At 46.8% G+C, this 24,871-nt stretch overlaps 1 protein-coding gene across 7 annotated transcripts in view; it reads right to left on the bottom strand.

The window, feature by feature from the left end:
- Positions 1–24,871, bottom strand: part of LOC123763595 (serine-rich adhesin for platelets) — a 188,763-nt gene that overhangs the window by 114,584 nt on the left and 49,308 nt on the right. For 2 of the 7 annotated variants that reach the window (XM_069304579.1, XM_045750805.2), the window contains one exon: positions 2,511–2,567. The exons of the other annotated variants lie outside the window; for them this stretch is intronic. The gene's annotated coding sequence lies outside the window, so the exon portion shown is untranslated. The remainder of the gene's footprint in view (positions 1–2,510; positions 2,568–24,871) is intronic. 7 annotated transcript variants of the gene reach the window in all.

The raw sequence follows: 24,871 nt of genomic DNA, 5'->3' as shown, positions 1-24,871 counted from the left end.
GATATGCAAATTTAATTACAGATAACAGGTTTTAGAGTAATCAATAAGTATAATGAGAAATAAAGTGGTTGAAACTAACAGTATTCGTTTCTAAATATAAATATATTGAAAATCTGTCAAGCAGAATCAGTAATTAAGCTGATGTTTAGAAGGCGGGGCCAGCAGGCTATACTCAACCCTGCAAGCACAACTAGGCGAGTACTTCTCTCACACACACACACACACACACACACACACACACACACACACACACAGGAAATGCCCCTTACGACACTGGAAGACAGAAGAGTAAGGGGAGACATGATCACAACCTACAAAATCCTCAGAGGAATCGACCGGGTAAACAAGGATAAACTATTCAACACTGGTGGGACGCGAACAAGGGGACACAGGTGGAAACTGAGTACCCACATGAGCCACAGAGACGTTAGAAGGAACTTTTTCAGTGTCAGAGTAGTTAACGGATGGAATGCATTAGGCAGTGATGTGGTGGAGGCTGACTCCATACACAGTTTCAAATGTAGATATGATAGAGTCCAGTAGGCTCAGGAATCTGTACACCAGTTGATTGACAGTTGAGAGGCGGGACCAAAGAGCCAAAGCTCAACCCCCGCAAGCACAAATAGGCGAGTACAAATAGGTGAGTACACACACACACACACCACAACAACAATCCGTTTCTTATATTCAGAACACACAAACAAGGGCCTTAATAGTCTTGGAAGCGAATATGTTTTATTGACCTTGAGGCGATGTTGAGCTAAGGTCAGAGGGGTCAAGTCTCCAGAGAGACCTTGACCTCGCCCTGTGGGGCACCTCCCACCCTCACAGCCACAAGCAAGTCATCATACCCAGTTACATCTATTAATATCTCTGCCATCCTGAGTGCCACCCATGTGCCACTCGTGTATAACCTCGAGGGCCACCTTGAGTGCCGCGGAGAGTACCACAGAGTAACCCAAGACATACACGTAAAAAAGAAAGTGGGAGTGAAGATGTTTGGGGGGCGGTTAGGGACCCGTGTAAACAGCCAGTTCTCGCCAGCATTCCTAACGGTCCCTCACGCTAGGTTCGTTCAAGCTGCGCCCGACCCCAAGGACGTATATATATCAAGTGTGACGATTCGTCTATTCACAATCGCTATTTTCATATATATATATATATATATATATATATATATATATATATATATATATATATATATATATATATATATATATATGCGAACAAGCCTGAATGGTCCCCAGGACAATATGCAACTGAAAACTCACACCCCAGAAGTGACTCGAACCCATACTCCCAGGAGCGACGCAACTGGTATGTACAAGACGCCTTAATCCACTTGACCATCACGACCGGACATAATGAGGTGATAGCCGAGGCTATTTGAACCACCCCACCTGGGGACCATTCAGGCTTGTTCGCATTTGTGTTCCTCACGTGTGCCCCAAAGAATGAGGTGATTTGGTAAAATGCTATGCCCAAGATTACTATCCGAGTGCCGGCGGTGGGGTGGTTCAAATAGCCTCGGCTATCACCTCATTATGTCCGGTCGTGATGGTCAAGTGGATTAAGGCGTCTTGTACATACCAGTTGCGTCGCTCCTGGGAGTATGGGTTCGAGTCACTTCTGGGGTGTGAGTTTTCAGTTATATATATATATATATATATATATATATATATATATATATATATATATATATATATATATTTAAAATTGGTGTATAGTCAGGCCTAAAAATAGGTTAGGTGTTTATGTTTTTACTTTTTTTATTTGTAACGCGTGGGAGAAGCCGTTACACAAGTGGGATTCGAACAGAGAACCAGCGAAGCAACATTTCGAACGCCATCAGGGTTCAGTCGTGTGTGTAAATGCTTTTTCATTCATAATGAAGGGGCGTTCGGTGGCTAGATTAACGAGCAATTGACCATTGTTGATGAGGACGGGCAGTTGACGTGGTGATGGTTAATGTGGTGACCCGTGACCAGAGGGTCAAGGCCTACCCACGACCCAAGAAACTGTGTAGCATTTCACACATTAACGTGATGCATCAAATGAACAAATCCACAAGGGCCGTGACGAGGATCGAATCCTCGTCACGGCCCTTGTGGATTTCTTCATGTGTAGCATTTATTTACAACCTGTATGTATTAGCCAGATGTCAAACAACGACCAATCGCTCGTCAATCCAGCCTAAACACCACCTGTTTAACGCTGTGAATCCTCTTTATCCACAACCCTGATGGTCAGTGATCATGTGCTCTCATCCATGGATAAATACGACAAATGCAAATAAATGCCAAGAGACTGAACACCCAACCTTACCGAGGCCTAACTGTACACAAAATGCTAAAGTACAATCATTTATATTTTACAACATACAGATTATGAAGCCACACGGCCTTAACCTGGATGGTTGTGTCATTGCGGGTCGGCCGCCGCTTGGACGAGCCTAGCTTATGGATGTATTATATAAAAAAAGTGTCTTGAGTCAGGTATGTGAACCATACCTGTAAGCGGCACACCTGTCGAGCATGCTGGCAGCCATCCACACCTGCATTACGTACCTGTGTGAGAGAAAATAATTAGTCACCTACAATTAAACTTTTGCAAAAGTAAAAAAATTATATTTTGTGTCCTACTTTCTATCTACAAGTGGTCCTGCAAATTGCAAACCGGCGCGATTTAACCAGAACTGACTGACCAACCAGACTATTGTCCCTTGCATCCTCTACCCCCCAACTTAGGGACCCCGACCGCCACAACGTAATAAATCTAGTGTCCTACCCTAACCTAACCAGACCAGAAACGTACAACCCCAAGCCACCCTAACCTAACCTAACCTAACCAATGCATAGAAAACGTGGATTTTTTGAGAGCCGCTATCTTTTCATGGTTCGTGTGCTTTTGGGTACGGTGGTTACCGCGAGGTACTTTAAGGACGCAGTTGAAAGGCCGGGTTGTTAATACGTTAATATGTTGCTGGGATTATTTCATCATGGCTGCCGAAAGTGCTTGGAGCCCTCAGGTGGGCTGTTGTTGATAAAGATTCGCTATCTAGAACAAAAATTTCCAAGTAGCACGGGCTATGGCGAGCCCGTAGTGAGGTAGGCGCTGGCCGGAGCCAAGGCCTGGCCAGCCGCATACTCTATAGCATATGATACGGTGTATATATATATTATATATTATATATCATTGATATACATCACGTTAGTGTGATTTCTGAGTGTAGCTTGGCTTATTCTTATTATATCTCAATATACATAGGGTGTTCCTTAAGATACAGAGGTGAGCCCTTGAGAGGTAGCCAGAGATGGAGACCGGTGTGAGGGGACGACCCGCACCCACCTACATAGTAGGTGGTCCTACCTTCTCGTTTCTTAAATTCAAAGTTTAAATTACTTCTGTCCTTTGGGTGTCAACGATAAGACCAAGATAACAGGGTTTGTTTGTATATGTGTGTGTGTGTGTGTGTGTGTGTGTGTGTGTGTGTGTGTGTGTGTGTGTGTGTGTATGTATGTGTGTGTGTGTGTGTGTGTGTATACTCACCAAAGTGTACTCAACTAATTGTGCTTACGGAGCTTGAGCTTCTGCTCTTGGGTCCCGCCTCTCAAACTGTCAATCAACTGATGTCCTGAGCCTACTGGGCTCTATCATATCTACATTTGAAACTGTGTATGGGTCAGCCTCCACCACACCACTGCCTAATGCATTCCATTTTTTAACTACTCATTTGAGTACCCAGTTTCCACCTGGTGTCCCCTTGTGGGTGTACCACCTGAGAAATAATCTATCTTATCTACCCTATCAATTCCCCCTGAGAATCTGTTATGTGGTGATCATGTCTCCCCCCTCCCCTTTTCTGTCTTCCAGCGACGTGAGATTTAATTCTCGTAGTCTTTCCTTGTAGCTCATATCCATCTGCTCGGGTACTAGTCTAGTGGCATACCTTAATTGATCTTTCTCCAATTTAGTCTTGTGAGACTATATACTGATTCCCCGCTAGAGCTGCATATTCCAGGATTGGTCTGACGTTTCCCTGAACATTGTTTCTCTGTTTACTTAATTACCTTTAGAATCCTGCATGTCGTTATCATGTCTCCTATACTCATATTTCTTCCAGTGAGGCAAGTTCCAGTTTCCTCAGTCATTCCTTATAACCCAGTTACCTTTGTTCAGCAACGTGTCTTGTTGCACGCACTCGGATATTGTCTTCTCTTGATCGGTGTTCTTAATAAGGTATTATGCCGGGCTGCATACTCAAGACGGGGTCTTACGAAGGTTGTATTTAGCCTCCAGAAGGATCAGAGATCTTTAAGGCTAACCGGACGTTCTATATTTCTGAAGCTGCAAACGCTGCCAGTGCGTTCTGTGCCTTACATGGGGGGTTCTCACTTGTGTTAAGGGGGGGGGGGGGGAAGGTGGGAGGGGGAAGAGGAGGGGGCGAGTGAAAGAGGGGGGGGGGAAGATGAGGGGAAGATGAGGGAGACGGGCCAGACACACACCCCAGCAACACCACAATGTGTCAGCTGCCAGTCACGTTCACAGTCTTCTTGACAATGACGTTGTCTTCTTGGTTCTCCCCCTCCCCCCCCTCCTACCCCCCCCCCCTTTTACCACCCCCTCCTCCTCCTACCCCCCCCCCTCATTATCTTTCTCCGCCTCCTCATCACCCTCTCATCCTCATTACTTCAAATCTCACCCCTGGCTGCTGAAGGAGGCTGCAGAAGTAATGTTACTTGTAACCCGTTATCTAAACTTTAAGTAACCCGTTATCTAAACTTTAAGTAACCCGTTATCTAAACTTTTGTAATAAAACGTTTACGACGGAGCGTCTCCCAGATGTCTGGAAAAAGGGGCAAACCATCGTCCCCCAATATTCAATAATTAGGATATACAGGAGGCACTAAACTAGACCAGTGGCATTACCCCCAAATATTCCTTGTAAAGTGCTGTGTAAAGTGCTGTGTAAAGTGCTGTGTAAAGTGCTGTGTAAAGTGCTGTGTAAAGTGCTGTGTAAAGTGCTGGGTCGAGAACGGCGGAGCGCCTGAAGTCAAACACTCACTATGCAATACAAAAAATCAGCATAGATTGAAAAATGGAAAGTGGTGCCTGACAAACCTGATTGAGTTTCCAGGCGATGATGAGTCACAATAACGTGGCTAAATTATGTTGACCCGACCACACACACTAGAAGGTGAAGGGACGACGACGACGACGTTTCGGTCCGTCCTGGACCATTCTCGACCATTCTGGACCAATCGACTTGAGAATGGTCCAGGACTGACCGAAACGTCGTCGTCGTCGTCCCTTCACTTTCTAGTGTGTGGTCTGGTCAACTGATTGAGTTTTATGACAACATTGCTAAAATAAGACAGGAAAGTGAAGGCTTGGTAGATGGTATTCTTCCAGACTGTCAAAAAACATTTGACACTGTTTCCAATGGAAGACTGTTGAACATGGAGAAGCAGGCTGGTATGACTGGGAAAACACTGGACTGAGTGACTGAGGGACAGGAAGCAAGCAGTCAAGAGAGGAGGTTTGATACTGGAGGAATGTAACAAGTGGGTCCCACAGGGCTCTGTCCTGGGACCATCACTGTTACTAATTTGAGTGAACGACCTGCCCGAGGGAGTGAGCTCGGTCATGTCAGTGTTTGCAGACGATGCAAAGCTGCTGAGGAATGTGAAGGCAGATGAGGACTGCGTGAAGTTACAGGAGGACCCTAACAATCTCCAGGAAAGTGATCACACAAATGGTTACTGGAATTCAATCCCAACTAGTGTAAGGTAATGAAGATGGGAAAGGGAGACCGGAGACCAGAAAGCATCTACAGAAGGCAACTACAGGAATCAGAAAAAGAGACTTCAGAGTGGGTAACATTCCGACACTTAACACCAGAGGCACACACACACAAACACACACACACACACACACACACACACACACACACACACACACACACACAAACACACACACACACACACACACACACACACACACACACACAAACACACTAACATCAGCACCATATGAGATGCTGACAATTTTAGCACTATGGCTTAAAAACCTAAATCAGGACTTCAAGGCATTGTAAACAACATTTTCTAGACCAATACAAGAATGTGCAGCACCGGCATGGACTCCGCACCTTGTAAATCACAAAGCCAAAGCTGAAAATTTTTAAACATTTGCAACAAGACTGGTGCCAGAGCCAAGAGGGTTAAGGTACAAGGATAAACTAATGGAACTCAATCTCGCAATCTAGAGTATATAAGAAACAGAGGGGGGATATGATCACAACATACAAGATACCGAGGTTGAAAATAAGGTGGACAAGCGTCTTCACATCGGAAAGAAAGCGCAAAGCCATTACGACTATATAGCACTTTGAAGGGGTCAGGATATGGATTTGGGATGGGACGGGGGGAAAGGAATGGTGCCCAACCATTTGGACGGTCGGGGATTGAACGCCGACCTGCATGAAGCGAGACCGTCATCTAACCATAATTTATTTAGGTGGTAATAAAAAAAATGAACTTTAACAAGAGGAGGGAAGCTTGAGACTCCCATGATCCATAGAGATGTTAATAAGTTGCCAGCTCGCCGCCCGCCAAACACACACACCGAAACTACGACGTTGGTACAACGTTCGAACAAGTTTTAACACCTAACCAGTCATAACTAATATAGCAAGTTGTAACAACGTTATAATACGTTATAATACGTCATAAACACGTTAAGCCAAGATGTAACAACTTGATTACAAGTTGTAACAAGCGAAAAATAGAGACAGTTTCGGTTTGTGTTTTCAAGGTGGGGAGTGTTCGGAGAATGGTATGAAGTACATGAGCAAGCTGAGGAGACAAACCCATTCATATTTTTAAAAGTAAATATGATAAGAATGTCTTAAGTTGTTGCATTAGACAACCCGCGGTTAGAAAGGCGGGGTCCAAGAGCTAAAACTCGATCCTGCAGGCACAAATGGGCGAGCATACATGAGTATATACACACACACAGGCAGGCAGGCCAGGCAGAAACAAATGGGCAAATTTTCTTTCACCCTGAATGCCCCCTGTTACCTAGCAGTAAATAGGTACCTGGGAGTTAGACAGCTGCTTCCTGTGTGTGTGTGTGTGTGTGTGTGTGTGTGTGTGTGTGTGTGTGTGTGTGTGTGTGTGTGTGTGTGTGTAAAAAAATAGTAGTTAGTAACAGTTGATTGACAGTTGAGAGGCGGGTCGAAAGAGCAAAGCTCAACCCCCGCAAGCACAACTAGGTGAATACAACTGTTGTTATTCTGCTAATGTGGGCTTCTGGGAGCCGGTCGGCCGAGCGGACAGCACGCTGGACTTGTGATCCTGTGGTCCTGGGTTCGATCCCAGGCGCCGGCGAGAAACAATAGGCAGAGTTTCTTTCACCCTATGTCCCTGTTACCTAGCAGTAAAATAGGTACCTGGGTGTTAGTCAGCTGTCACGGGCTGCTTCCTGGGGGTGGAGGCCTGGTCGAGGACCGGGCCGCGGGGACGCTAAAGCCCCGAAATCATCTCAAGATAACCGCTCTCAGGCTTTTCTCCTATTGTGAATGAAGAATCCGTCTTCCCGTCATCTTATACTGCTGTACTGATCTTCACACTCTTGCTCCAATACTTATAACTTTGCATTTGGTACGGTTAAACTCGAGGAGCCATTTTTGAGACCACTTCTGGAGTATGTCCCAATCCGTTTGGAATGTTCGATAATCTACCTCTGTCCCGACTCTTCACATCAGTTTTGCATCGTCTGTAAACATTAAAATGAAGGAGTTAGAGCCCTCTGTCAGGTCGTTGACATATATTAGAAACAGGATGGGCCTTAGAACCGCTCCTTGTGGCACTCCGCTTGTAACCTACCTCCCTACCTACCTCCCTCTCTCCACTGAGGTCTCTGCTCTCACTATAACCCTCTGCTTCCTTTCTCAGAGATACTCTCTGACCCGCCCCCACTAGGACTCTTCCCCAGCGTGCGTGTGCGCGCGCGTGTATATGTGTGAAGGTGCGCGCGCGCTAGTGTACGCGCCTGTACGTGTGTGAGGGGGAAGTCTCCCTCACAGAGAGGCGCCTCACCACCTTCCCCGCTCCCCAGGGTAAGTCACCAGTGCTGCCAGTCACGTAAATACTACTTACTCGCCTTTTCATTATTCCTTTGTGCTCCGTCCAGACGGCGCGCGCTAATTTGTACTTTACGCTACGCAGGAGAAGACGGAGGTGTAGAGGGGGGAAGAACTAGGGGGACGGCACGTAACGCAATCTTAAGACAATCGTTGTCCCAGTCATTGTTTATGCCTCAAATGTATAGAAATATGGCTTTTATTACCCCCTCCCACCGACTTCAGACTTTGCTTAGATCTTTGGCCTTAGACAGCTTAAGGAAGACGCCTTGAAGAAAGACTTCAAGGCGTCTTGAAGACTTCTTATCTAAGACTTGTGACGCATCGTTTCATAAGTCGCCAGCCTTCAAGTACCTTCAAGATGTCTGTTCTAAACTGACTGCAGCTTCCAGGTACCACTTTGGTCTGCAGCTTCCAGGTACCACTTTGGTCTGCAGCTTCCAGGTACCACTTTGGTCTGCAGCTTACAGGAACACTTTGGTGTATAGCCACCTCCAGTACTCTGGTCTAAGTCACCTCCAGTACTCTGATCTAAGCCACCTCGAGTACTGTGGTCTAAGCCACCTCGAGTACTGTGGTCTAAGCCACCTCGAGTACTGTGGTCTAAGCCACCTCGAGTACTGTGGCTAGTGTTCACGTGGGTCTGAGTTACTGCCACCATCAACTTTAGTCATCAACGTGAATGTGTACTCGCCTAGTTGTGCTTGCGGGGGTTGAGCTTCGGCTCTTTGGCCCCCCAAAGGAGGTTGCTTAAAGAGGTCGGAGGTTACTCACCCCCCCTTTATGAGTGGTTACCTACCGGTGGTTACTTATCCGTGCCTCCGAGGGGAGTGTGCTCTACCTTTATGGTGTGAGTCTGCCTTTGTGATCATTGATTAGGCAACTCTATTAGTGTAAACAAATGATCTCATCACCGAAGAGAATGACTGGTCCTTAATGGCAATCTCTTGTACCTCCCCTTCACCCTATCTCTCTCTCTCTCTCTCTCTCTCTCTCTCTCTCTACGCCGCTCCCAGTATCCTCCCAAGGGACACAGTCCAACAAATCAGGTCTTTCCTGGTTGTGCAGTAAGTATAGAAATGATCACAGAAAAGAATAAAATTATTGCAGAAAAGTACAGAAATGATCACAGAAGAGTACAAAAATGATCACAGAAGAGTACAAAAATGATCACAGAAGAGTACAAAAAAGATCACAGAAGAGTACAAAAATTATCACAGGAGTAAAAATTGATCACAGAAGAGTACAAAAATGATCACAGAAGAGTACAAAAATGATCACAGAAGAGTACAAAAATGATCACAGAAGAGTACAAAAATGATCACAGAAGAGTACAAAAATGATCACAGAAGAGTACAAAATTGATCACAGAAGAGTACAAAATTGATCACAGAAGAGTACAAAATTGATCACAGAAGAGTACAAAATTGATCACAGAAGAGTACAAAATTGATCACAGAAGACTACAAAATTGATCACAGAAGAGTACAAAATTGATCACAGAAGAGTACAAAATTGATCACAGAAGAGTACAAAATTGATCACAGAAGACTACAAAATTGATCACAGAAGAGTACAAAAATGATCACAGAAGAGTACAAAAATGATCACAGAAGACTACAAAATTGATCACAGAAGAGTACAAAATTGATCACAGAAGAGTACAAAAATGATCACAGAAGACTACAAAATTGATCACAGAAGAGTACAAAATTGATCACAGAAGACTACAAAATTGATCACAGAAGAGTACAAAATTGATCACAGAAGACTACAAAATTGATCACAGAAGAGTACAAAATTGATCACAGAAGAGTACAAAAATGATCACAGAAGACTACAAAATTGATCACAGAAGAGTACAAAAATGATCACAGAAGACTACAAAATTGATCACAGAAGAGTACAAAATTGATCACAGAAGACTACAAAATTGATCACAGAAGAGTACAAAATTGATCACAGAAGAGTACAAAAATGATCACAGAAGAGTACAAAAATGATCACAGAAGAGTACAAAAATGATCACAGAAGACTACAAAATTGATCACAGAAGAGTACAAAATTGATCACAGAAGACTACAAAATTGATCACAGAAGAGTACAAAATTGATCACAGAAGAGTACAAAAATGATCACAGAAGAGTACAAAAATGATCACAGAAGAGTACAAAAATGATCACAGAAGACTACAAAATTGATCACAGAAGACTACAAAATTGATCACAAAACAGTACAAAAATTAGGCAGAAAAAGTAAACTAATAGAGAGAAAGTGGCAACAGGAACCTTCACAGAGGCCGAACACAACAAAGATGTTATTAAGAGTGCCAATAACCTCCCTTTAAGACGGAAGGAGGTCAACAGCACCTGGCCAGCGTCTTCAAGATCATCAACAAGTCCTAATAACAACCTCTGTGGGACCCTCTCCTGGGTATGCAGCCTCGGTATGCAAACATTGGGAAACATCGAATAAAATTAGAAAGGGGGGGGGGGTGGAAACAGATATACAATATTATTGTTCCCGATTTGTGAGGACTGAGCTACAAGGAAAGATTAAGGACACTAGACCTCTCCACATCGGAGGAAAGGCGGAATGAATGAGACATGATAACGACACTAAAGATTCTATGAATATCAGAACACAGATGTAAATGTGAATATAAGAAAAACGGGAGAAACGAAGTCATTGCATCCTCACCACTAAATGTTTGGGTCATGTGGCTTCGGAACTGAGTACCTGAGTACGTACACACACACACACACACACACACTGAAGGCACTTGCCCAGAACTGAAGGGCAAGAGCTACGGGGAGAGGTTAGAGGCATTAAATATGCCAAAACTAGAAGACAGAAGAAAAAGAGGTGATATGATCACTACATACAAAATAGTAACAGGAATTGATAAAATCGATAGGGAAGATTTCCTGAGACCTGGAACTTTAAGAACAAGAGGTCATAGATTTAAACTATCTAAACACAGATGCCGAAGAAATATAAGAAAATTCACTTTCGCAAACAGAGTGGTAGACGGTTGGAACAAGTTACGTGAGAAGGTGGAGGAGGCCAAGACCGTCAGTAGTTTCAAAGCGTTATATGACAGAGTGCTGGGAAGACGGGACACCACGAGCGTAGCTCTCATCCTGTAACTACACTTAGGTAATTACACACACACACACACACACACACACATATTGCTGGTATTGGTGGAAACTGAGTGCCCAAATGAGCCACAGAGATATTAGAAAGAACTTTTTTAGTGTCAGAGTGGTTGACAAATGGAATGCATTAGGGGGTGAGGTGGTGGAGGCTGACTCCATACACAGTTTCAAGTGTAGATATGACAGAGCCCGATAGGCTCAGGAATCTGTACACCTGTTGATTGACGGTTGAGAGGCGGGACCAAAGCCAGAGCTCAACCCCCGCAAACACAACTAGGTGAGTACACAACCAGTATATTTGTGTACATGACTGTGTTAAGAGTCCCAGAGATGTACTGTGTGTATCCGTTAGCATTATCTCTGTTTACTTGCTAATAAATCCACTACCGTGTTATAGGGAGTGTTCCCTACTGGTGCTTGGCGTGCTGCTGGTATTGCCTTAGTGTCTGCTGACGCTGGCAATGTTCCATTCATCACCTTACTGATTTTCCCTTTCGATTCATCTTTTTTTCGCATTGATCATTGCTTTTATTTCATTTGTGGTATTGAGGTTTAACTCTTGGATCCCATCCACCCATTGTCTAATGACATTGTTTTCTATTAAATCCACTTCTGAAATTATGTATTGAGTTTGCTTCTACAACCTTTAGTTCATTTAATTTTCCCACTACTCTTGACCCTAAAAGAAAACTTTTTAACATGTAGGAAATGAGTCACAATAACGTGACTGAAGATATGATGAGCAAACCACACGCCAGAAGATGATGATGAGACGACGATGTTTCGGTCAGTCGTGGACTATTACCAAGTCGTGAGTTAACAACACATGACTTGATGTGTGTGGTTTGGTCATCAAAACTTTCTAACATCTCTGTGGCTCGGGTATTTCTCAAGCGTCCATCCGTGTCCTCTTGTTGTGGTGCGGTCATTGTCAACACCTCTTGTTGTCCACTCTTGTCAGTCACCCTTAGCTCGTATGTGTGTGCGTGTGCGTGTGTGTGTGTGTGTGTGTGTGTGTGTGTGGTGTGTGTGTGTGTGTGTGTGTGTGTGGTGTGGTGTGGTGTGGTGTGTGTGTGTGTGGTGTGGTGTGGTGTGGTGTGGTGTGTGTGTGTGTGTGTGTGTGTGTGTGTGTGTGTTGTGTGGTGTGGTGTGGTGTGGTGTGTGGTGTGGTGTGGTGTGGTGTGTGGTGTGGTGTGGTGTGGTGTGGTGTGGTGTGGTGTGGTGTGGTGTGGTGTGTGTGTGTGTGGGTGTGTGGTGTGGTGTGTGTGTGGTGTGGTGTGGTGTGGTGTGGTGTGGTGTGGTGTGGTGTGGTGTGGTGTGGTGTGGTGTGTGTGTGTGTGTGTGTGTGTGTGTGTGGACAGGATATCCTCCTGGAGACTACCAGGAAGGCGAGGCAAGCCAATAAAGACCCTTAGAAATGCTGCGGTAACATGGATTGAATTAAGTCACACGGAACGGGGGGGGGGTATAGTTTGCTAGCTTGTTAGCGGTGCTGGTTGCTGTCGTTATGGTGACTCCTGTGACCCCGTGACCCTTTTTTTTGGGGGGGGGGGGAGGGAAAGAACTCTAGTATTGGTCCTTTCATTTTCCGCTGCTTAGTGAAGATCTTCTATACGTCTTCCAGTCAAGAGATTAGTCTTCCGGTCAGAGACCGGACCATGATCGTCAGAATCAAAGGTAATCAATAGTTTGGTTGTTCCTTGCTCTTGTTGATACCAGACGAGGTGTGCATAAGGGTGATGTTGGCTGTTATAGAGCTTTTGTGATTACAGAGGCAGGAACCGTGTCTGAGAAATGCATCTCGGTATGTATATTGCATTTATACATTTGCTTAGCCATGGCTCCTCGTCATCCTGGCTGTCTTAGCTGGGCAAAGATAATGCTATACACAACAGTCTTGTCGTTAGGTCAACATTTATCAGCAAAGATGTGCGTGATGGACTCTCTGAGGCCTTATTTCTCCCGTGCATTTGTAGTGGCTTTTCCTGCCTAGGCACTGACTTCCTGCTTCTTAGAGCTTAGTCTCACCTTTCAGAACACACTTATAAGGCATATGGGTGCCAGCGTAAGGCGAGGCCCTCACGGGTGAGGCCCTTGGGTTTGTGTCGTGTTCCTCGCTGCACTCTCAGTGTGACCCCCCCCCCCCCTCCCCCCTGTAGACGATGAGTCACAATAACGTGGCTGAAGATATGATTACCAAACCATACTCTAGAAGATGATGAGAGACGACGACGTTTCGTCACCATATACGACTCTATAATGATCCAGGACGGACCGAAGCGTCGTCGTGTGGGTTGACCCCTGGTTAGTTAGTTAGTTAAATTCATTTATTATGCACCCCATACCCATCTTGTGGGCGGTAGTGGAAAGGGTTACAGAGGCACATAATGGGTTCAGGGACTGAACCCCACAATTCATTTAGCTAAGCAAGTTACAATCTTGATGAGCTAGTTACAAAATTCAGTATAAGTCGTCACCTGGTAACCGCATTCTTAACATTCCTGGACATCCTTCTGAGGCCAGTTTAAGGATGTGTGTGGATATTCTTATAGCCTGGATTAACACTGAAGTATTCTTCTGGTTCTATGTTGTTGACTCTGGTGACAGCACCTGCAGTGCAAGCCTAGTGAGAGCTCTGTATGCACCGGAGAGCTCTTCCTACCAGACTTTAAAACACGGGTGGCATCTTTGGCATGAGAATTTCTTCGCAGGGAGCCGGTCGGCCGAGCGGACAGCACGCTGGACTTGTGATCCTGTGGTCCTGGGTTCGATCCCAGGCGCCGGCGAGAAACAATGGGCAGAGTTTGTTTCACCCTATGCCCCTGTTACCTAGCAGTAAAATAGGTACTTGGGTGTTAGTCAGCTGTCACGGGCTGCTTCCTGGGGGTGGAGGCCTGGTCGAGGACCGGGCCGCGGGGACACTAAAAGCCCCGAAATCATCTCAAGATAGAAGATAGAAACGAAGGGGCCAAGATAGGCTATGTGCAGGCGAAGGTTTTCAGGGCGATCTTGAGGGATTCGTCAGGTCCCTTCACTACTACTAACGTCTTCACCTGCAACTCAGAGGCCAAAATAACCTCAAATTTGCATAAATTTATTTTTCTTACATTGTGTTCTTTAATTATGATATCAACATCTTGATCTTGATAACAGTGCTATGAATAAGGAGTCCTTAGTGGGTAGTAATCTGGAGAATCTTACCTTCAGGCCAGCCAAAATTTGGGCCAATTAATTCTAATTACTGCAGCCTGTTCCTCCTTCAAGGGGTTACCTTGGTGTTACCTTGCGATGATTTCGGGGCTTAGCGTCCCCTCGGTCCGGTTGTCGACCAGGCCTCTTGGTTGCTGGACTGATCAACCAGGCTGTTGGACGCGGCTGCTCGCAGCCTGACGTACGAGTCACAGCCTGGTTGATCAGGTATCATTTGGAGTTGCTTGGCAAGTTCTGTCTTGAACACTGTGAGGGGTCGGGTTGTTGGTAGGGTAAAGTGAGAAAATCAGGAGAAAGCACTAAGCCATTACGACTATATAGCACTGGGAACGCGTCAGGATAAGCAGTCACAGCCCCGCTCCTGTGCCAGGTAAGCCCACTACGGGCTCACCATATCCCATGCTACCTGGAACTTTTTGTTCCCAGTAGCTCAATCTTAAACAACAACATTCAGGATAAGAATTTGGGATGGGACGGGGGGGGGGGGGAGGGAGGGAAGGAATGGTGCCCAGCCACTTGGACGGTCGGGGATTGAACGCCGCCCTGCATGAAGCGAGACCGTCACTCTACCGTCCAGCCCAAGTGGTTGGGCGACACTTTGACTGATAGACGGGAGGAATCTTTACCCTGTGAGCTCTCTCTCTCTCTCTCTCTCTCAGTACTTGTTGCTCACTCTTGCCTGTGTTCTCTACATTCCTTCTCTCACTTGCGACCTAAGAAGAAGCACTCCTTCGCTGGGAACTGAGGTCCCCGTGGTTGCCCTTGATGGGTTGGTGACTGGTGGAGGTCGCGCCTCAGTCACTCCCACACTGTCAACACTCAGTAATCACAGTGTGTTGTTGACTACTCAATAACCAAGTGTACTAACGTACAACACATCTCTGACCTTGACTGTGAAGCACAGACCACAATGCATGCATGCCGGGTACTGTTATACAAGCACTGCAAGCACCTGTGGTGGAGTGCTCAATGACCTATTGCACTGTATGTGAGACCACACATGTCCAACTCTATACATGGAGGAGACAATGTATAATGTATGTGCTGGTTAGCAATGTATAAAGTGAATGGCCACGTCTGTGGTAGACAAAAAATCCCTCTTGTCTCTTGGGGCTTCCTTATGCTTTATCCATCAGTTTCCTCTCTCTCTCTCTCTCTCTCTCCCTCTCTCCATGGGGCTTCCCTCCCAACTATCAGTGGTACCTCGGGGGTCCCTGCCATCCCACACCCACCAGCCGCTAAACTGAACACGGTTTATATATATATCTCAACTTTAAGAGTTCTGGGAAACTATGAGGCAAGATGCTGCTGCTCTGTTTCTTCCAAGCAATGGTAGTGGTGGTTCCTGTAATTACTGGGAGGGGTGAGGGAGGGAAGGAGGGAGGGAGAGAGGTGTGTGAGGGAGGAAGTGACGGTGTAAAGGGGTAGGGAGAGTGAGGGGGATGGAAAAGGGAGTTGTAGTATGAATGGGATAGACTGGGAGGGAGGGTGAGTGTGTGTTGATCCTTAATAGTTCTTCCAGTAATTCATTAACTTGGTAATGGGTTTGGGTAGTGGGAGGAAGGGAGGAGACAAGAGTGACTCCTGTTCCTTTAACGACTCAACAGGAAGGGGAGGAAGGGGAGGGAGGGAGGGGTGGCGTTGGTCATTGATGTAAGAGAGAGCTAGAGACGTAGAGCTGGCATGTCAATAGGCCGTTCTACCTCTTCTACCTAGTGACATACCTAGAGTGCATGGGGGGGAATTGTGTAAAACCCTGGTTTGTGTCTCGGAGAGGCTGCAGGATCCAAGTAAGTTCAGTAGAACTTCTGGTTACAATTCTTTTGACCATGTCGTAGCCTAGGACACGTGCTTGCTGGGAGCCACAACCCCAGGACACGTGCTGGGAGCCACAACCCCAGGACACGTGCTGGGAGCCACAACCCCAGGACACGTGCTGGGAGCCACAACATTCTTAAGGAGTGACCTTAACATTCACAATAAGTGCCAGCAGCACACTAACCAGCCAGAGACCACACTCACTCTTATCAACACGTGCACAGCTAATCTTGCGCCCCCCCCCCTCCTCTGCCTTCACTACATGCAGACGACGTCCCTCAAATAACCTGTCAATCTGGACAATCAAAAGAAATTACTGGCGAGCGAAACTCCTTTGAAAAGGGATGGGAAAATAAATACCAACATATGAAAGTTCCAAATAATATGCAAAAACAAAAATGCAGGGCTGAATTATCCTCGACAACCGACCAGTTTAATATATTCTCTAATATCTTCCAGTACCTGTAAGCACTGTAAGGACAGCTAGCGAGCCAATCCTACAGTCAGTACAAAATAAGGAATTAATAAGAGAAGCACAACCCCGTCCACCACATGACCAGACAACCCAGGAGCTCCAGGAACTGCTCAACACACAGCCACTAAACATCAGACTACAGCACCAAGCCTCCAGGGTGTGGAACACCATCGTTATGTTACAGGACCCAATGTTACCAAGATTACTCCAAGATGAGACGCCCCGCTCCCACAGCTGGTGGCCCAAGATGAGACGCCCCCACTCCCACAGCTGGTGGCCCAACATGAGACGCCCCGCTCCCACGGCTGGTGGCCCAAGACGAGGCGCCCCGCTCCCACGGCTGGTGGCCCAAGATGAGACGCCCCCACTCCCACAGCTGGTGGCCCAAGATGAGACGCCCCCACTCCCACAGCTGGTGGCCCAAGATGAGACGCCCCCACTCCCACAGCTGGTGGCCCAAGATGAGACGCCCCCACTCCCACAGCTGGTGGCCCAAGATGAGACGCCCCCACTCCCACAGCTGGTGGCCCAAGATGAGACGCCCCGCTCCCACAGCTGGTGGCCCAAGATGAGACGCCCCGCTCCCACAGCTGGTGGCCCAAGATGAGACGCCCCGCTCCCACAGCTGGTGGCCCAAGATGAGACGCCCCGCTCCCACAGCTGGTGGCCCAAGATGAGACGCCCCCCCCCCAATATTAATTGACGGTTGAGAGGCGGGACCAAAGAGCCAAAGCTCAACCCCCGCAAGCACAATTAGGTGAGTACACACACACACAGTGTCAGCAAGGCGGACAGTCCGCCTACTATCATACCTCACTCGATATTTCACAATTCCAAATTGTTTTTCTTCACGTGCCCCTCCCTTATCTTCTTAACTACAAAAATAAATAAACTCTACGACTCTTTTCTTGTCCTGAACCTGGCCCCGCTCCCCCTCCCCCTCCCCCCACAACATCTGATTCCTTATTACCTAAAAATTACCTTCAGTAACTGGCCTTAAGCGTTACCTTTCCAGGTAATCCCTGGCACACGACCCGCCAAACGATGTCAAACTAGATCCTCCCCCCAATTACAGCCTGGTGAAGAGGACAAGCGTGCCCAGGATTCGAACCCAACCGAAGTCTCTCGCGAGACACGTGGTGAGTGTTTTACCAAACTCTCACTATCTCTCCCTAACTAATTATGACGACTCTTACAACAGTATTCCATAACACAATCTCAGTATTGCTCACTGACGGATTTAACAAAGCAAAAAAGTATATGATACTAATAATAGTGATAATTAAGCTCTTAATACTAAAAATAACGATAATAATAAAATAATGTTTTTAATATTATTTAGATATTAATACAAAAGAATATCATGGGCTTAATTTTTAGGCCCGGCAGCTAACAGCGTGCAGCAATGGGATCAATTAATTTAAATTAACATTTCTGAAATTTATGCATATTATTATGCAGGAAAATATTGCATTGATTTTTGTCTGTCCTGCCTCCCTACCTCCCACTCCTCCCCCTCTCTTTCCCTCCCTTCCCCCCCTTCCCTCCCTCTCCCTTCCCCTCACTCTCTCCCTCCCTCCCCTCCTTCCCCTCTCTACTTCCCTCCCTCCCCTCTCTCTACCTCCCTTCCCTCCCTACGTCCCTCCCCTACCATCTCCCTCCCTACGTCCCTCCCCTACCATCTCCCTCCCAACGTCCCTCCCCTACCATCTCCCTCCCTACGTCCCTCCCCTACCATCTCCCTCCCTACGTCCCTCCCCTACCATCTCCCTCCCTCCCTACGTCCCTCCCCTACCCTTTCTTCCCTTCACATGTTTCATATGGAAACATGTGAAGGAAAACGTCTACAAATGGGGAAAATCTAGTATGAAAAAAGACGGGCTGTCCGCCTTGCTGACACAATACCTCCCCCCCCCCCACCCCCCGTCCCATCCCAAATCTTTATCCTGGTCCCTTCCCAGTGCTATATAGTCGTAATGGCCTGGCGCTTTCTCCTCAAAGTTCCCTGCCCTTCCATAAAGATGCATAGTTCACCCGTCCAGACCTTTTTGGTGTGGATAGTCCAGACCTGGACTATCTCGCCGCACAGTGGACGGCACCTGTCAATTTTTATGGCACGTGTCAGGTTTTCTTTCACCTGTCTCGTATAACTGCCGCTGTTCGTACCAAGGGGGGTACGTAATGTACGTAATCTCGTACCAAGGGGGTACGTAATGTACGTCATCTCGTACCAAGGAGGTACGTAATGTACGTCATCTCGTACACAGAGTGGCCGAGGTTGCATCTCTAATTTACCCGGCATCTGGTCGCCTTGTTTATTGTGTCATTCCTGGCAGTAATAGACCACACCCCCCCCCCTTCACCCCCACCCACACACCCCCCTTTCACCCACACCCACACCCCCCACCCACACCCCCACCCTCACCCACACCCACACCCCCCTCTGTCTCTACCCACACATGGCGGGGTGGGATGGGCCAGGGGAAGTTAGGGGAGGAAGTATGGGTCATCAGCGGAAGTAGAAAGTGCCAGGGGAGTATGAGAGTGCCAGGGGAGTAAGAGAGTGCCAGGGAAAGTAAGAGTACCAGGGGTGCAAGAGAGTACCAGGGGAGTAAGAGAGTGCCAGGGAAAGTAAGAGTACCAGGGGTGCAAGAGAGTGCCAGGGGAGTAGGAGTGTGCCAGGGAAAGTAAGAGTACCAGGGGTGCAAGAGAGTGCCAGGGGAGTAGGAGTGTGCCAGGGAAAGTAAGAGTACCAGGGGTGCAAGAGAGTGGCAGGGGAGTAAGAGAGTGCCAGGGAAAGTAAGAGTACCAGGGGTGCAAGAGAGTACCAGGGGAGTAAGAGTGCCAGGGAAAGTAAGAGTACCAGGGGTGCAAGAGAGTACCAGGGGAGTAAGAGTGCCAGGGAAAGTAAGAGTGCCAGGGAAAGTAAGAGTGCCAGGGGGAGTAAGAGTGCCAGGGGGAGTAAGAGTGCCAGGGGAGTAAGAGAGTGCCAGGGAAATAGAGGGTAATGGGAATATGGGAGCCACCATGGCACCATACACAGTGCTGTAGGAGAGGATGTCCACAATTACTGTGGTGCCAACGAAGGGGCGAGCGTTGACCAGTGCCAGGCTGCGGAGCCATCTATGGCACTCTGTCGTCCTCCCTCACACTGCCACAGTCACACCCTCACACTGCCACAGTCACACCCTCACACTGCCACAGTCACACCCTCACACTGCCACAGTCACACCCTCACACTGCCACTGTCACACCCTCACACTGCCACAGTCACACCCTCACACTGCCACAGTCACACCCTCACACTGCCACAGTCACACCCTCACACTGCCACACCCTCACACTGCCACAGTCACCCTCACACTGCCACAGTCCACCCCTCACACTGCCACAGTCACCCTCACACTGCCACAGTCACCCCTCACACTGCCAGTCACCCCTCACACTGCCACAGTCCACCCCTCACACTGCCACAGTCACCCTCACACTGCCGCAGTCACCCTATATGACCGGGATCCACACTAGCGTCATGTTCCAGAAGTCTTTTCGACAAGTTTGTTTGAATTGAAATATGAAGAGTGAGAAAAATAATGATGCAGCTCTTGTGGGTGATATATGGCGGTGGAGTCAGGTCTGTGGCCGGTGGTGGAGTCAGGTCTGTGGCCGGTGGTGGAGTCAGGTCTGTGGGCCCGGTGGTGGAGTCAGGTCTGTGGGCCCGGTGGTGGAGTCAGGTCTGTGGCCGGTGGTGGAGTCAGGTCTGTGGCCGGTGGTGGAGTCAGGTCTGTGGGCCCGGTGGTGGAGTCAGGTCTGACGGCCAAATAGCACGGGCTCACCATAGCCCGTGCTACTTGGAACTTTGTGTTCCCAGTAGCTGAACGTATAACAACAACAAGGGCCAGCTTTCAGGGTACCCGTCGTGCTCTCAAGCCTACACATGTACTGTAGCCTTCCCAGGAAACAATAGATGAATACAGTCACCAGTCACAAAATACAAGAGAGCTATTGTATATTGTGTTTGGCATCTCTCTTTTGTCATTAATCTAACTGTCACATGTTTATAGTTCTTTTGCATTTTATATTGTGGTATAAATTATATTATATATATATATATATATATATATATATATATATATATATATATATATATATATATTGTCGTACCTAGTAGCCAGAATGCACTTTTCGGCCTACTATGCAAGACCCGATTTGCCTAATAAGCCAAGTTTTCCTGAATTAATATATTTTCTCTAATTTTTTTCTTATGAAATGACAAAGCTACCCATTTCATTATGTATGAGGTCCTTTTTTTTATTGGAGATAAAATTAACGTAGATATATGACCTAACCTAACCAACCCTACCTAACCTAACCTAACCTATCTTTATAGGTTAGGTTGCCGAAAAAGTTAAGTTAGGTAGTCGAAAAACAATTAATTCATGAAAACTTGGCTTATTAGGCAAATCGGGCCGTGCATAGTAGGCTGAGAATATATATATATATATATATATATATATATATATATATATATATATATATATATATATATATATATATATATATATATTATATATTACATACAGGTTGCCACTCCAACAAAATGAATTATTAAATATAACACGCAATATATTTTTTTTTTTGGGTGGGGGGGGGGAGAGATGTGGTTGGGGCGGGGGGGGGGATGATTTTTTTATCCAGTATTGTGGGTGTCCTTGAATACCAGGGTAAACTGTTGGGTGGGTAATTGGTGGTCGGCGTGGTTGACAATCTGTTCACTTGTGTGTGTTAAGACGGCCCCAGCTGTGTCTCCAGGACACGTGACTCTCGCATCACCACCACCACCACCACCCAGGCTGGCTCTCTCCTCCTCCAGTGATGAGGAGAGAGAGAGAGACAGAGAGAGACAGAGAGAGACAGAGAGAGACAGAGAGAGACAGAGAGAGACAGAGAGAGAGAGAGAGAGAGAGAGACAAAATAGTCTACTTCACCACATCCTCTTCAACGTCACGCCGCCCACTACACCCTCCCTCCGTCCTAATACACCCTCCACACCCCCCATTCCATACACCCGAGACCTGTAACAGTCTTATAGAAGCCAGCACACGATACAACTCCCACCCCTACACCCCCAACCGAACACCCCCAACCGAACACCCCCAACCCCCCAACCCCTCTCCCCTATCACGTCTCTGACATCCGAACACGACTCCGGCATACGGACACGCCTCTGATATAGTGATGGAGCGTCACTCACTACAACTCCCTGGAAATTCCTCGACGCCTTTAATGAGAAGGAAGACGTTCTCATCCCAGGAGGAGGAGGAGGGAGGCAAGAAGTGAGAAACGGGAGTGGGAGGGAAGAATAAAGGAAGATGAGGAGACAGAACAAGGTTAAGGAAGATGGAGAGAGGCAAGGGGGGAGGACAAGGGTGGAACAAATGAAGTAAGTGAGAGCGTAATTGGGGCCTAAGTGTCGTGTAATGTAGATTAAAAACAGAAATGAAAAGTATGTACACTTTTGTCATCGCTACTATTTAAATACACATTAGGATAGGATACGGTAGGCTAGATAAACCTATCGTTAGAAATAGGATATTTTTTCACCCTATGCCCCTGTTGCCTAGCAGTAAAATAGGTATCTGGGTGTAAGTCAGCTGTCACGGGCTGCTTCCTGGGGGTGGAGGCCTGGTCGAGGACCGGGCCGCGGGGACACTAAAGCCCCGAAATCATCTCAAGATAACCTCAAGATAACCTATCCACATATCGTGTGTCTAAGTGCAACTTTTCCTGCTCCACTTAGCAAGGATCTTTTTTTTTTTGGCATGCGAGTTTTCCGATCCATATTTAGGCCTTATTGTGAACTGGTGGTTTAGTTTCCCTGGAGTAGGTTCAAGCTCTTGAGCCCCACCTGTGGCAATGGGCCGTCTCTTCTGTGAGTGTCTCCACCTGTGTCTACACCCTACAGGTACACTACACCTTTATACTAGGTGTGGGCGAAGACACCCCAGCTACGGAAATAATGTCTTGGGATACTATCTGGGAAGGAGCAAACACAAGGGGGCCAGAGGACCACCACCACCACCACGAGGCCAGAGGACCACCACCACCACCACGAGGCCAGAGGACCGCCACCACCACGAGGCCAGAGGACCACCACCACGAGGCCAGAGGACCACCACCACCACGAGGCCAGAGGACCACCACCACCACGAGGCCAGAGGACCACCACCACCACGAGGCCAGAGGACCACCACCACCACGAGGCCAGAGGACCACCACCACCACGAGGCCAGAGGACCACCACCACCACGAGGCCAGAGGACCACCACCACCACGAGGCCAGAGGACCACCACCACCACGAGGCCAGAGAACCACCACCACCACGAGGCCAGAGAACCACCACCACCACGAGGCCAGAGAACCACCACCACCACGAGGCCAGAGGACCTGCACCAGCACCACCACCACGAGGCCAGAGGACACGCAGGGTGAGCGCCAGAGACAGGTTAGAGGCCATAACTGCAAGAGAAGACATATCCAGGCCTCGCGGGGCAAAGAAAACGGGAATCCTGGAATGCGGGTCAGCTTATATATTTCACGATCTCTGGAACCATCAAGGTGCTCCCCGCCTCCAGCGCTCTAATAAACCTTGCGCTCCTTTAATAAACTTTAAAACAAACTTTTTTTTTAATATTAAAACCGACTGATCCGGATGGGAGGGAGACGAGGATATATCATTAACAGATTAGATACTATCAAGGATGTTATTTAAGATATTAAGAGTCGTGCAGGTGGTATTGAGCAGATGAAGGTAGGTACACAGTACAGTTCCTGCCAGTTATAGTGTGCTCAGGACACCACACACAGCAGCTACTGTGCTCCACCGGCGTACACAGCACATGTACGTATATGTGTACTTAGTGATTCTACATTACCACAGTCAAAAGATCAAGGTGAAGTTTAACACACAGACACGAAAATTGGCTTCAAATAATTATGTTCTTCAACTACCCTAAACCCACTTACTACCGGCTCTAACAGTGAACATATATTGTTTACATACTATATACAATATATTGTATATAGTATATATATTGTATATACAATATACAATATAATAATAATACAATATATGTTTTCATTGCTGGGCGTGTCTTGAAATTTCAGGAATTCTCAACTTAAGGTCTTCACAGAGTTATCACTAAGTTCCAGAGACAATATAACCTGAATGATAACAAATAACACCAACGCACTGGAATTATTACCAGTACTGATAACTGACTCGCCGAGTTTAAGGCCAGGTATACTGGCCAGGTATACTGGCCCAGTACACACACAATATACCTGGCAACAGTTCCAATTGTAATTGTGACTCTTGGTATTAAATTGACGTCAACATCACAGAGTTGTACACAGAGACAATTGACATCCCCCGCTCAATCCTGACATCCCCCGCTTAATCCCGACATCCCCCGCTTAATCCCGACATCCCCCGCTTAATCCCGACATCCCCCGCTTAATCCCGACATTATGCAATTTTGAATTCAAACTAACTTTCCCCCTACACATGGTCTCGTCTCGATCAAAGCATCATAACATAACAATATCTCTCTTACACGAGGTATCAAACACTCCAAGTGTCTCGTGTCTGCTCCAAAGCTATCAACGTCTGCCTCAGACAGCAGAGAAGCCGTGTCACGGTGGCACATTATGCCACCTGCTACTTCCGAAAAAAGGTGGCATATATATATATATATATATATATATATATATATATATATATATATATATATATATATATATATATATATATATTATATATATCTCGTCTCCCTGTCTCTAATGTTTAGCCGTCTCTCTCTCTCTCTCGTCATTCTAAATATCTAATTACGTAAAATACATGATTACACATATGGTGTGTGTGTGTGGGGGGGGGGAGGGGTTGTCTCTCACCTACGACAGACATACTAACTCATTCATAGAAAAACAGACATCACAGCTTCGCTTAGTGATCAATAAAAACAATGTGTGTGTGTGTGTGTGTGTGTGTGTGTGTGTGTGTG

Source organism: Procambarus clarkii, chromosome 52, assembly GCF_040958095.1.
Source record: "Procambarus clarkii isolate CNS0578487 chromosome 52, FALCON_Pclarkii_2.0, whole genome shotgun sequence".
Classification (NCBI taxonomy): Eukaryota; Metazoa; Arthropoda; class Malacostraca; order Decapoda; family Cambaridae; genus Procambarus; species Procambarus clarkii.
This window is presented reverse-complemented; position numbering and strand designations above follow the sequence as displayed.